This window comes from Colletes latitarsis, chromosome 2, assembly GCF_051014445.1.
Source record: "Colletes latitarsis isolate SP2378_abdomen chromosome 2, iyColLati1, whole genome shotgun sequence".
NCBI lineage: Eukaryota > Metazoa > Arthropoda > Insecta > Hymenoptera > Colletidae > Colletes > Colletes latitarsis.
The window spans coordinates 8,193,431-8,203,422 of record NC_135135.1 but is presented as its reverse complement, the minus strand read 5'-3'; positions in this window follow the sequence as shown (position 1 = coordinate 8,203,422).

Here is a 9,992-nt window from a genome sequence, read left to right as displayed (position 1 = left end):
GTTTCCGTTCCGCTCTTGGCCTTCCTCGAAGCTGACGAGCCAAAATCATGCACCGTGCACGGTAGAATTCACTGAAACGAAATTTTCATCGGTCCCCGGATTACTGAACTTCTCCCGACCTCTTTAACTGAAGTGTCGTCGAGCATCAGACGAACGAAAATGCAAACGTAAAGTATCCTGTGATATGATGTTTTTTCTGACAAAATAAACTTTTGAGAGAAAAGTTTATTGGTATCTATTGAATTATACAAATTTTGAGAACTGTTTTCATAGATAAATCAAAGTGTATTCTTGTATTGTAGGGGACTTCGAGATGGGATTCAAAACATATTTTACGCGATATTTTTACTGACATTTTTCTAGATTTACAGTAGTGGAAACATTTAACACGTGTTCGTGAAATTTTTAAACATCTAGTGTCAAAATAAATTGTATTTGATACGGAAAAAGCTGTCGTTTTATTATTAAAAAATTGCATTATTGAAACACATACATATGTATATCTTTCTATTAGTGTATTTGAATTTTTTAAATTTCTCTTATTTGTCTATTAAAATATTGTTATATCTATATTTATCCAGTTTTATCCAATATAACACAAAATTAACAAAATATACATGTGAAATTTAAATCATAAGCAGTTTAAAAATATTGTGTAAAAAAACATATTTAATTTTTCGAAGTTGTACTCCAAAATTGCATGAACATTCTTAATTAATCGTATTAAAAAGAATTTCTATTGAAACACATACATATGTATATCTTTCTATTAGTGTATTTAAATTTTTTAAATTTTTCTTATGTGTCTATTAAAATATTGTTATATTCATCAAATTCGTTTCTCCAAATTATTCTCAAACATTTTTTAACATACAGTAGTATCTCCAAACCTCAGTTTTATCCAATATAACACAAAATTAATAAAATACACATGTGAAATTTAAATCATAAGCAGTCTAAAAATATTGTGCAAAAAAAACATATGTAATTTTTCGAAGCTGTACTCCAAAATTGCATTAAAATTCTTAATTAATCGTATTAAAAAGAATTCTTGAAATGCTCGTACAATTAATACAATTAAACTTATCATCTGAAATATTGTTTTCAATGTAGGATCATACATAAATAGGATCATATTTAAATAGTTTGAGAATACCTGAACTTTTTGTTTCTCGAGTCATTAAATTTAAACGAGACAACACGAAATTATAATTATGAAATTTTATAGGAAAATTAACATTAGAAGAGTTAAAAAGTATAAGAATAATTTAATGTTCTATAAACACTATTATAATCAGTAAAAATTAATCTATTTGAAAACTGTTTCACTGGTGTCCCAGAAAATATTGCAGTCTCAATATTCAACCCTAATTCATGAAGCAATAGTTACAACGAAACACGACGATCTAGCGTTCGTCTGAGATCGTTTAAAGAGTCAAAACATTTCTCTGCAATACTATGATGGTTCTTTGCATACAATGTGCATACTATACTATGGGCATGCACGTACAATGGCGTCATAATAGTTGAATCATTTCTCTGCTCACAAAGTGCGCCATTGCTCGGAAAAGGTAATAGGAGCAAAGTCTAGATTAAACACTGACCCCATGCATTGCAGTTTCAATTATACAATTACAGTTTTGTTTACGACAATGGCGCAGAACCTTCAATTATTTCTAGAATAAGTTGGAAAGAAACCAAAGTGCCATTTCTAGAATAAGTTGCAAAGAAATCGAACGAAACGAAGACGTAAATAAATGCAAAATTTTCAGAGTAAAGTCGTATGATAAATCATGCATTATATAAATAATCTTTATATACAAAAGTTGCATAGTTTCGGCATATGAATTTTCTATTCGAGGTCAATTTGGTCTTTCCGACCAAAAGTATCGAGATTATTCAATCCTGTCACGAGCAAATTGAGAGAATTAAATTTCATATTTTATTTCAAATTTTGGTGAAATCCGTATCTATGTTTTCTTAAAGTTTTATCTAAGAGAACAGAAATAGAACAAACATGTACGAAGATTCTTTTATTTTCGTGTCGGTTCGATCTTTCCAAAGTGCATCAGCAAAATCAAATAGATCGACTTATTTTTACTTAAAACCAAGGCAAATATTGGATGCTCGCCTCAGAATCGAATAAAACTACCAAGTATTAAGGTTTGCCTATCTTGAAATAAATACTTCCAAAAATAAATAGTTATCAACTAAATGCAAATGGCATTAAGTGGTCGTTAAAACTGTCCTTCTTCGATCAGATGATTTTCTTAGATATGTGACTTCTAGAATAGTGTCAGGACACTATGTGAGGTCAGAAATAACTGTCTATTGTTTCTTAACATTCAAGGCAATGCGATGTGCACGCGACATAGCAGTCCAAACATTACAATTCCAATACAATGAGGCCTCGAGTATAGTTTCTATTACAATTTTTCTTTAAAATTAATATAATTTACATTAAAAGTGATCGAATCATTGTATAATTGTTTCTCTAAATATTTTAAAAAGCAAAATTCCTTAAAGGATGAACTCCTAACGATTGTAATTTAATCTTAGGTGTTTCATCTTGTATTTTTGTGATTAAAACAATTATTAATACATTTTGTTTGACAGTTTAAAAACCAAGTGAAGTAACAAACATTCCAATACTCTCTGAGACAGTTACTGTCACTATAAAAGTATTTTTAAAATCGTAATGCGATTGCATATCGGAAGTATTCGATGTTTGGTTCGAAAACATTCGAATAGTTGCTCGTGTCTGTACGTGTTCAATGTTTGTATTCAGGCAGTAAGTAATTTAAGAGGACCTCCAGTAACGAGAATAAATTGTCTCGCTGTCTCATGGGGAAACAAAGGCAATTACCCGCGGTATTCCAAGCGCTTAGCGTGTCATGGGTTCCAAGAGATGCTAATTCAGGGGAGTTGCACTGGTACAAAGCAAACGAGGCTTAATACGTTTGTTCGTGGAAACATTCTGATTATTGTACACGACTTGTACAAACTTTGGTCCAGTAGGGCTCTTAACTATTACCCTGTAACTTATATTTAGGTAACAGATTATATTTAGGTACTAAGTAAAATTAGAAATCGAAAAGTTCTTTTTAACACTAGATTTACGGGCATTGATCGTACATATATTTATTGATACCTTTCATGTTGACGATTACCATAAAATACGATTTTTCTTTTAATTAGAATATATATTCATGCCATTGCATCAATCAAATTCAACATAAGTTGTTAAAAAATAATATTTACGCGTTCTGCAATTTTTTATATGAAATCTGAGATCCGTCAAATTGACAGCTTCCGTAAATCTAGTGTTAATGAACGCAAACTCTAACTGTATGATGTGGAAAAAACAGGTAGATTAATTCACGAGGAATAAAAGAAAATCCCTTAAATTCTGAAAGTAAATTCTTATAAAACAAAGCTGCATTTGAGTTTAATTCAATTAAATTAATATATTGGGAAAAGGACAGTAGGGTTTCGTTATTTAATCTCAGTCGATTCAATTTAAATAATAACTTATTCCTGTCATCTTTTTACTTTGGTAATTTCGTATGAAATGAAACTGTATTTAAGTTTAATCCAATTAAATTAATATATTGGAGATAAAACAGTGGGGTTCCGTTATTTAATTTCAGTCGATTCAATTTAAGTAATAACTTATTCCTGTCATCTTTTTACTTTGGTAATTTCGTATGAAATGAAACTGTATTTAAGTTTAATTCAATTAAATTAATATATTGGAGGAAAGACAGTGGGGTTTCGTTATTTAATCTCAGTCGAGCCAATTTAAATAATAATTTATTCCTGCCTTCTCTTTATTTCAGTAATTTCGTACGAAGTAAAACTATATTTAAATTAAATTCCATTAAATTAACAAGTTGGAAACAAAGCAATGGATAGCCTGATCGATCCCGTGTGGTCGTCGAAGTAATAAAAGCGCTTGTTTGAGATTGTATAATACTCTTCTTATTATTATTCATACATGCCTCACTATTAATAGTGATCATGAGTGTCGTGAATTCGCTGTGTATTTATACGCCCATCAGGTGGTCAAGAGAACATCGACCCATACACAGCGATCCTCGGAATACTTATACCGCTAGTCTGTATTTTGAGTTCAGTGGCACATAACAGTACACATTGCAAAATATTATCCGCCTAAATCGTTATGTAACAGTCCCAATGCTAAACAATAGAGTAAAAGTAAAGTTTCGACGCGAATAATCAACGAAATAAATTCTCATTTGTAATCTATTTCGCTTCGTTCGAGATTCTTAATATTTCATATGATTTTCTGTTTGAACAATTGGTTGGCAGACATATTCTACCAATGTAATGAAATAATTAAAATAAATTGTTAATTTATACCGTGGAATTTTTTATTTTGAACAGTCAATAAGTCAAAATAACAGGATATTGTTATATTATTGCAATCACACTTTTATTGCAAATCAAAGGAAAAAGTGTCTATTCTATATAAGCCTCATGTTCACAAAAATTTTAAACATTAATTTCTTTGAATAAAGATACCTTTTTAAATATTTGTTAAAGTGGTATTTTTTTCTGGAAGCTTTAAGTCATAAATACAAATTCCTAAAACTGTTTTTTATTTAAAACTATATCCCATTGAGTAAAATTTGTTCCATATGATACTGATTTTGATTACTGTTCTAAGAAATTAATTGCAAATAAAAAGGTTCTTTAACTTTTTTTGAACATTCTAATTTCATACGCTTAAGCTACATACCTTTATGTGTTTCTGAGAATTTTTACAAAATTTTATATGCATTTAAAGTGCAAATAATGCCAAATCTGGAAGAACACAGTGTGTCGTTTGACGGTCCGAAAAAGTTGCACCATTCCAGAATTAATGGACAGAATTTTCGATAAATGCTACTTCACAGTTGGTAAACAATCGATATAGAACGAGTAACGACGCGGAAAAAGCGGTCTAACATGATGTGTGCAATGGAAAGTACACATTGCACGACTGAGAATTTATGTCGCGTCATCCTGACTCAACCTGTTCTCGATGCATGGCCTTAAGGTCTGGTCTCCACCGACCAGTTATGCATCAGCAAGTCGCTGTCAACAGAGCTCTCTGGTGCATGCAAAATTGAGGCTTCTTTCACACAGACACACGACAATTCTTCTGTGAAAGAGTTCTTTTCATTCCACTAAATGAAATTATATAATATAGTTATATTTTCCCATTAATTCGTTTAAATCGTTTTGAAACGATGTAACAAACTAAAATATACAAATTTGTTATACAAAAAGGAATGAAAAAGTCCTTTACTATTTCACAATCTGAGGCTTCGTTTTCCAGATATAACTAGATATAATTTAATAGTGTGATTCTCGCTAGGCGCCATTTTTATATCAATCAGCTGATCGCGTGGCGCCACATGTCCACACCCACGCACGGGAAACTCGTGTCCATGGCGTTCTCCCACATGGAAACTTTAAACGCTTGCATCTCGAAAACGAAGCTTCCGATTGCAAAATGATACAGGACTTTTCGATTTCTTCTCGCGTGAGAAATTCCAGTCCCATCGTTTTAAAGAGCCCTGTATATAATTTCAACGTGAATTTATATTCAGAATTGAGAAGCAGAATCTGTTCCAGAATACGGACCACGTGAAGTTAGATGTTTCTTCCAAATTTAAATGAAAATCATATTAAAGGGAAGTTAAATTTCGTATTTCTTTCAGGATACTTTATATCCAAAAAGGAGTTGTTAGTTTTTTCACGCCTAATCGACGCGATTGGAAGAAAAGACACTCACCTGCGCGTCGAACTTTAACACACCTGTCTCTGTCACCAATACGACTACAACACGATCCACACGATTCTCAACCGATCGTCTGGCGATTGACAGTTGCATCACGACTTCTAGCGCGAATCTGACGTGCCTTTTTTTCAGAATAGCGTGACAATCGCGATGTTTACGTGGAAGAACGGCCTAGCATTCCAACATAACCAATCAGCAACGATCAACTTTGACCCACCGACAATGAAACGATAATTACGATAAGGGATAATTAAATTTTCGCCAACATAGTTTAGTCTTCCATGCTCGCAAAAATTTGACGATAACCATGTTTTCTTCTTTTCAAGGACAATTTGTTCCGCGTTTATTGCGAAATGAAAAATGTATTGTTTCTCCTCGGAAACGAATGACAGCTTTTTAATCGAAATCTGACACGATTGGATTCTGGAAAACTTAGTCTTGGAAAGGAAATAAATCCTTGCAAGATTTACAAGATGGTAGCGGTAAACGTGTATCGGGTGACGTAAATCAACTTCCTCCGTTAGGAATGTATTAATAGCAATTATGTGTGTATTCTACACACGAAACGTTCCGTAAAAAACGTTGAAAGTAATATCTAATAAATAATTGTTTCTTACTTCTTATTGCTTTCAATTTCATATTGACTTTCATTCATGTCCTTTCCTTTCTTATAACTTTTTTCTTTTGCATCTATAAGATGTGCCACAGCTAGCAATAATTAATAAATCTAGATAGACGAGTGAGAAATATTGCTTTGTTAGAATCGAGTTATTTGTAATTGATATTTCGAACCAGTTAATCCATTCGATATTTAATCTCCGTTCGTATTAATTCTGGAGTTTTAATCCGATATAAGGCGTCCGATTCAAGTATACTGACGCGATAGCGCGTACGCGGGAGTTACAATCTTGTGGCCTTCGTTCTAATTAAGGAACACATAAATACGTCTATAATAAATATAATAGTGTCGATATATAATAGCGTGGGACTTCCGTTTAATTTCCCTTGGAATTCTAAAGCATAATATTGACATTTGTGATACACCTTTTGCAACAATTAAATAGAATAATGGTTTCTGAAGATTTAGGGAAACAGCACCTAGGAAGATCGTGAATTTTTATACTGGAAATAAAGAATTCTTATTATTCAGTCCAATATAATTACATTGCCATTTTTGTAATTTTATACTGATAAGTCTAGAGCATGATAAGTATTTAGAACAGTAGATTTCGATAATCTTATACTCATAAGATTAGAGAATAGGGTGAGTATTTGGAACAGCAGGCTTAAAAATTAAATAATAAAATTTAGTGAAAATTAAATGGTGAATGAAGTAATATTAAACAGTTCGTTACGATTAATAGAAATCTTTAAGAATTTTTTTCTATATAATTTGAAATACTTGAAGAGAAATTTCCGATTTATTCAACTGGTTATCCAAAACTAACGCTCTTGGGTTAGGGGATGTTTCATGGAACAGTGGAAATGCCAATAGCAATAAACGTGGTAATGCTGTTCAGAATAGCAAAGTAAGTGGCAATGACAATGACTATGGTAATTCCAATGCCAATGTTAGTGGCAGTAACGGTAGAAATGGCCATGGGCATAACAATAGGAACAGCAATAATAGTGGACACGTATACATAACTAACATACAGAGATGTATAATACGAAGAGAACAGTGAAGTATTACAGTGAACTCTAATTCACTTTTACGATCATTTTTAAATAAAAGTAAATTTTTATATACCATTCTATTTAAATATTAACAAAAATGAAAAGTGATAATACTTTCTAACAGAACATTAAAACGATATTATTAAAAATATAGTCGATAGGAAATTTATGATGTACTTTATTAATGTAGTTTAAACATGCAATGAATTTTATTTAATTTCTCCTTTATTAGAGAAGATCGAGAAAATTTGTATACAACTTTTTAATCTAGAATTTAATTCTCTTCAATATTCGTTTGAAATATTTCGTTGAATTTTTAGAAAAAATAAAAAATAAATGTAGAGGCTGATTTTGAAAACTGGGATATGTTGTAACTATTTTTCAATCGAAAATATAAAAATAATTGAATTTATTATTGTCAAGTTTAAATACTAATGCTTATTATTCTATTTTTACAGTATAATGACGCGAATAGTTATGACTTGACACTTTTATACGCAGAATGACTTAAACGATCGATTTATGTAATTTTACTGAAAAATATTTTCTTAAGTAAAAGGAAATTTTATATAATATTATTAAATATTCTACTAATATTCGCCTGAGATCCAGAAGATCACATTGTAGACTTTGGACAACAAATGATTACGGAGAACACATTTTCATTATTCTAAACCATTCGCAATCGTTATGCTGTGATGCAACGTATCCACAAGTCATCTAATAATCCGTCGAATCCTCGTTTTAATATTTTTTATCGTTGTCGCTATAAATAGTTATGAACAAGAATCGTGCTAGGTTTTCTTTCCCGAGGCTGTACCTTGAGTTCAAGCAGGCTATGCATCTTTCAAACTTTGCTTTCGGGAAGGTTAAGGACCATTGTTCTGGACAGTACAATGTACTCGTGAGAATAATAGCAGAAAATCTGTCTAAAATTAAACTGCAGAAATTGTCATCGTAATAGAATTTCGATTCCATGCGTGACACTTCTGCATTTTATTTTTCCCAATTATTGAAAAAAAGAAATTTTTTTTTTTATTATTCCTATGTATGAACCTACATATGTATATTATTTCAGATATCACTTCTGATATATCTGCAAAGTATAACGATACCTACTGGCTACTATTTGTCTCTGCTGGCTTCTGTTGACCACTGCTGACCACTCCTGATACTTCCAACAACGTATAATGATTACTACTGACTTCTGCCAGCCTTCGCTGGCCTCTGCTGACCACTGCTGGTCTCCACATGCCTCTACTGGTGGCTAACTTGAGTTAGCAGGTAATGCCATAAAACTGTTTTACCCAGTAATACCCCTTTTTACCTGAAGTATAAGGTAAAAAGTACGAGGTATAAAGTACGACTACATGTACTTTTGAATTTTCTTACAGGCCTCCGCTGGCCTCTGCTGACCGCTGCTAACCATTCCTGGAATTTCTGACAACGTATAACGATTACGACTGGCTACTGTTAGTCTCTACCAGCCTCTGCTGACCGCTGCTGACCACCGCTTATATTTCTGGCAACGTATAACGATTACTACTGACTTCTGCTTCCCTCCGCTGGACTCTGCTGACCGCTACTGACCACTCTTGATACTTCTGACAACGTATAACGATTACAACTTGCTACTGCCTGCCCCTGCTGGCCTCTGCTTGCCACTGCTTGCCACTGCTAGCCTCTGCTGACCACAGCTGACCACCCCTGATGCTTCCGACAACGTATAACGATTACTACTTGTTACTGCTTGCTCCTGCTGGACTCTACTTGCCTCTGCATGCCTCTGCTGGCCTCCGTTGACCTCTGCTGACCGCTGCTGACCACTGCTGACCACCGTTTATATTTCTGGCAACGTACAACGATTACTACTGGCTACTGCCAGCCTCTGCTGATCTCTGCCAGCATCTCCTGACCTAAGCTGGCCTCTGCCAACATCTCCCGACGTCAGCTGACCATCCCTGACCAGTGCTGACCGTTGCTGACAACTTGTGACATGATGTAATATAATATAATATGTTTATATGTATTAAAGTTTTGTATAATGTAAATCTATGGCAATAAATGATATAATTTCAAAGAATTCTATCTATTCTCATCATTTTTTACCCCTCTTTCCCTCTCTAAATTTCCCAAATTAGAAATGACGTCATTTCTAAAAATTCCTGAAAATTCTCGGATCCCTGAAACTTACCGGCGTCCCTGAAACTTCTCGGAATCCCTGAAATTTCCAAGAAGTTTCAGGCAGCGGCTAAAATTCCGGCCTGAATTTTTCGGCAAAATATTTAAAGAGCTATTACGTAATATTACGTAATATTACGTAACATTACGTAATAGCTCTTCAAAATTTTTCGCGGCCGGATTTTTTCGGTAAAAATTACGTAATATTACGTAAAATTATGTAATATTACGTAATATTACGTAATAGCTCTTGGAAATTTCTCCGGCCGGAATTTTTCGGCAAAAATTATGTAATGTTACGTAATATTACGTAATATTACGTAAT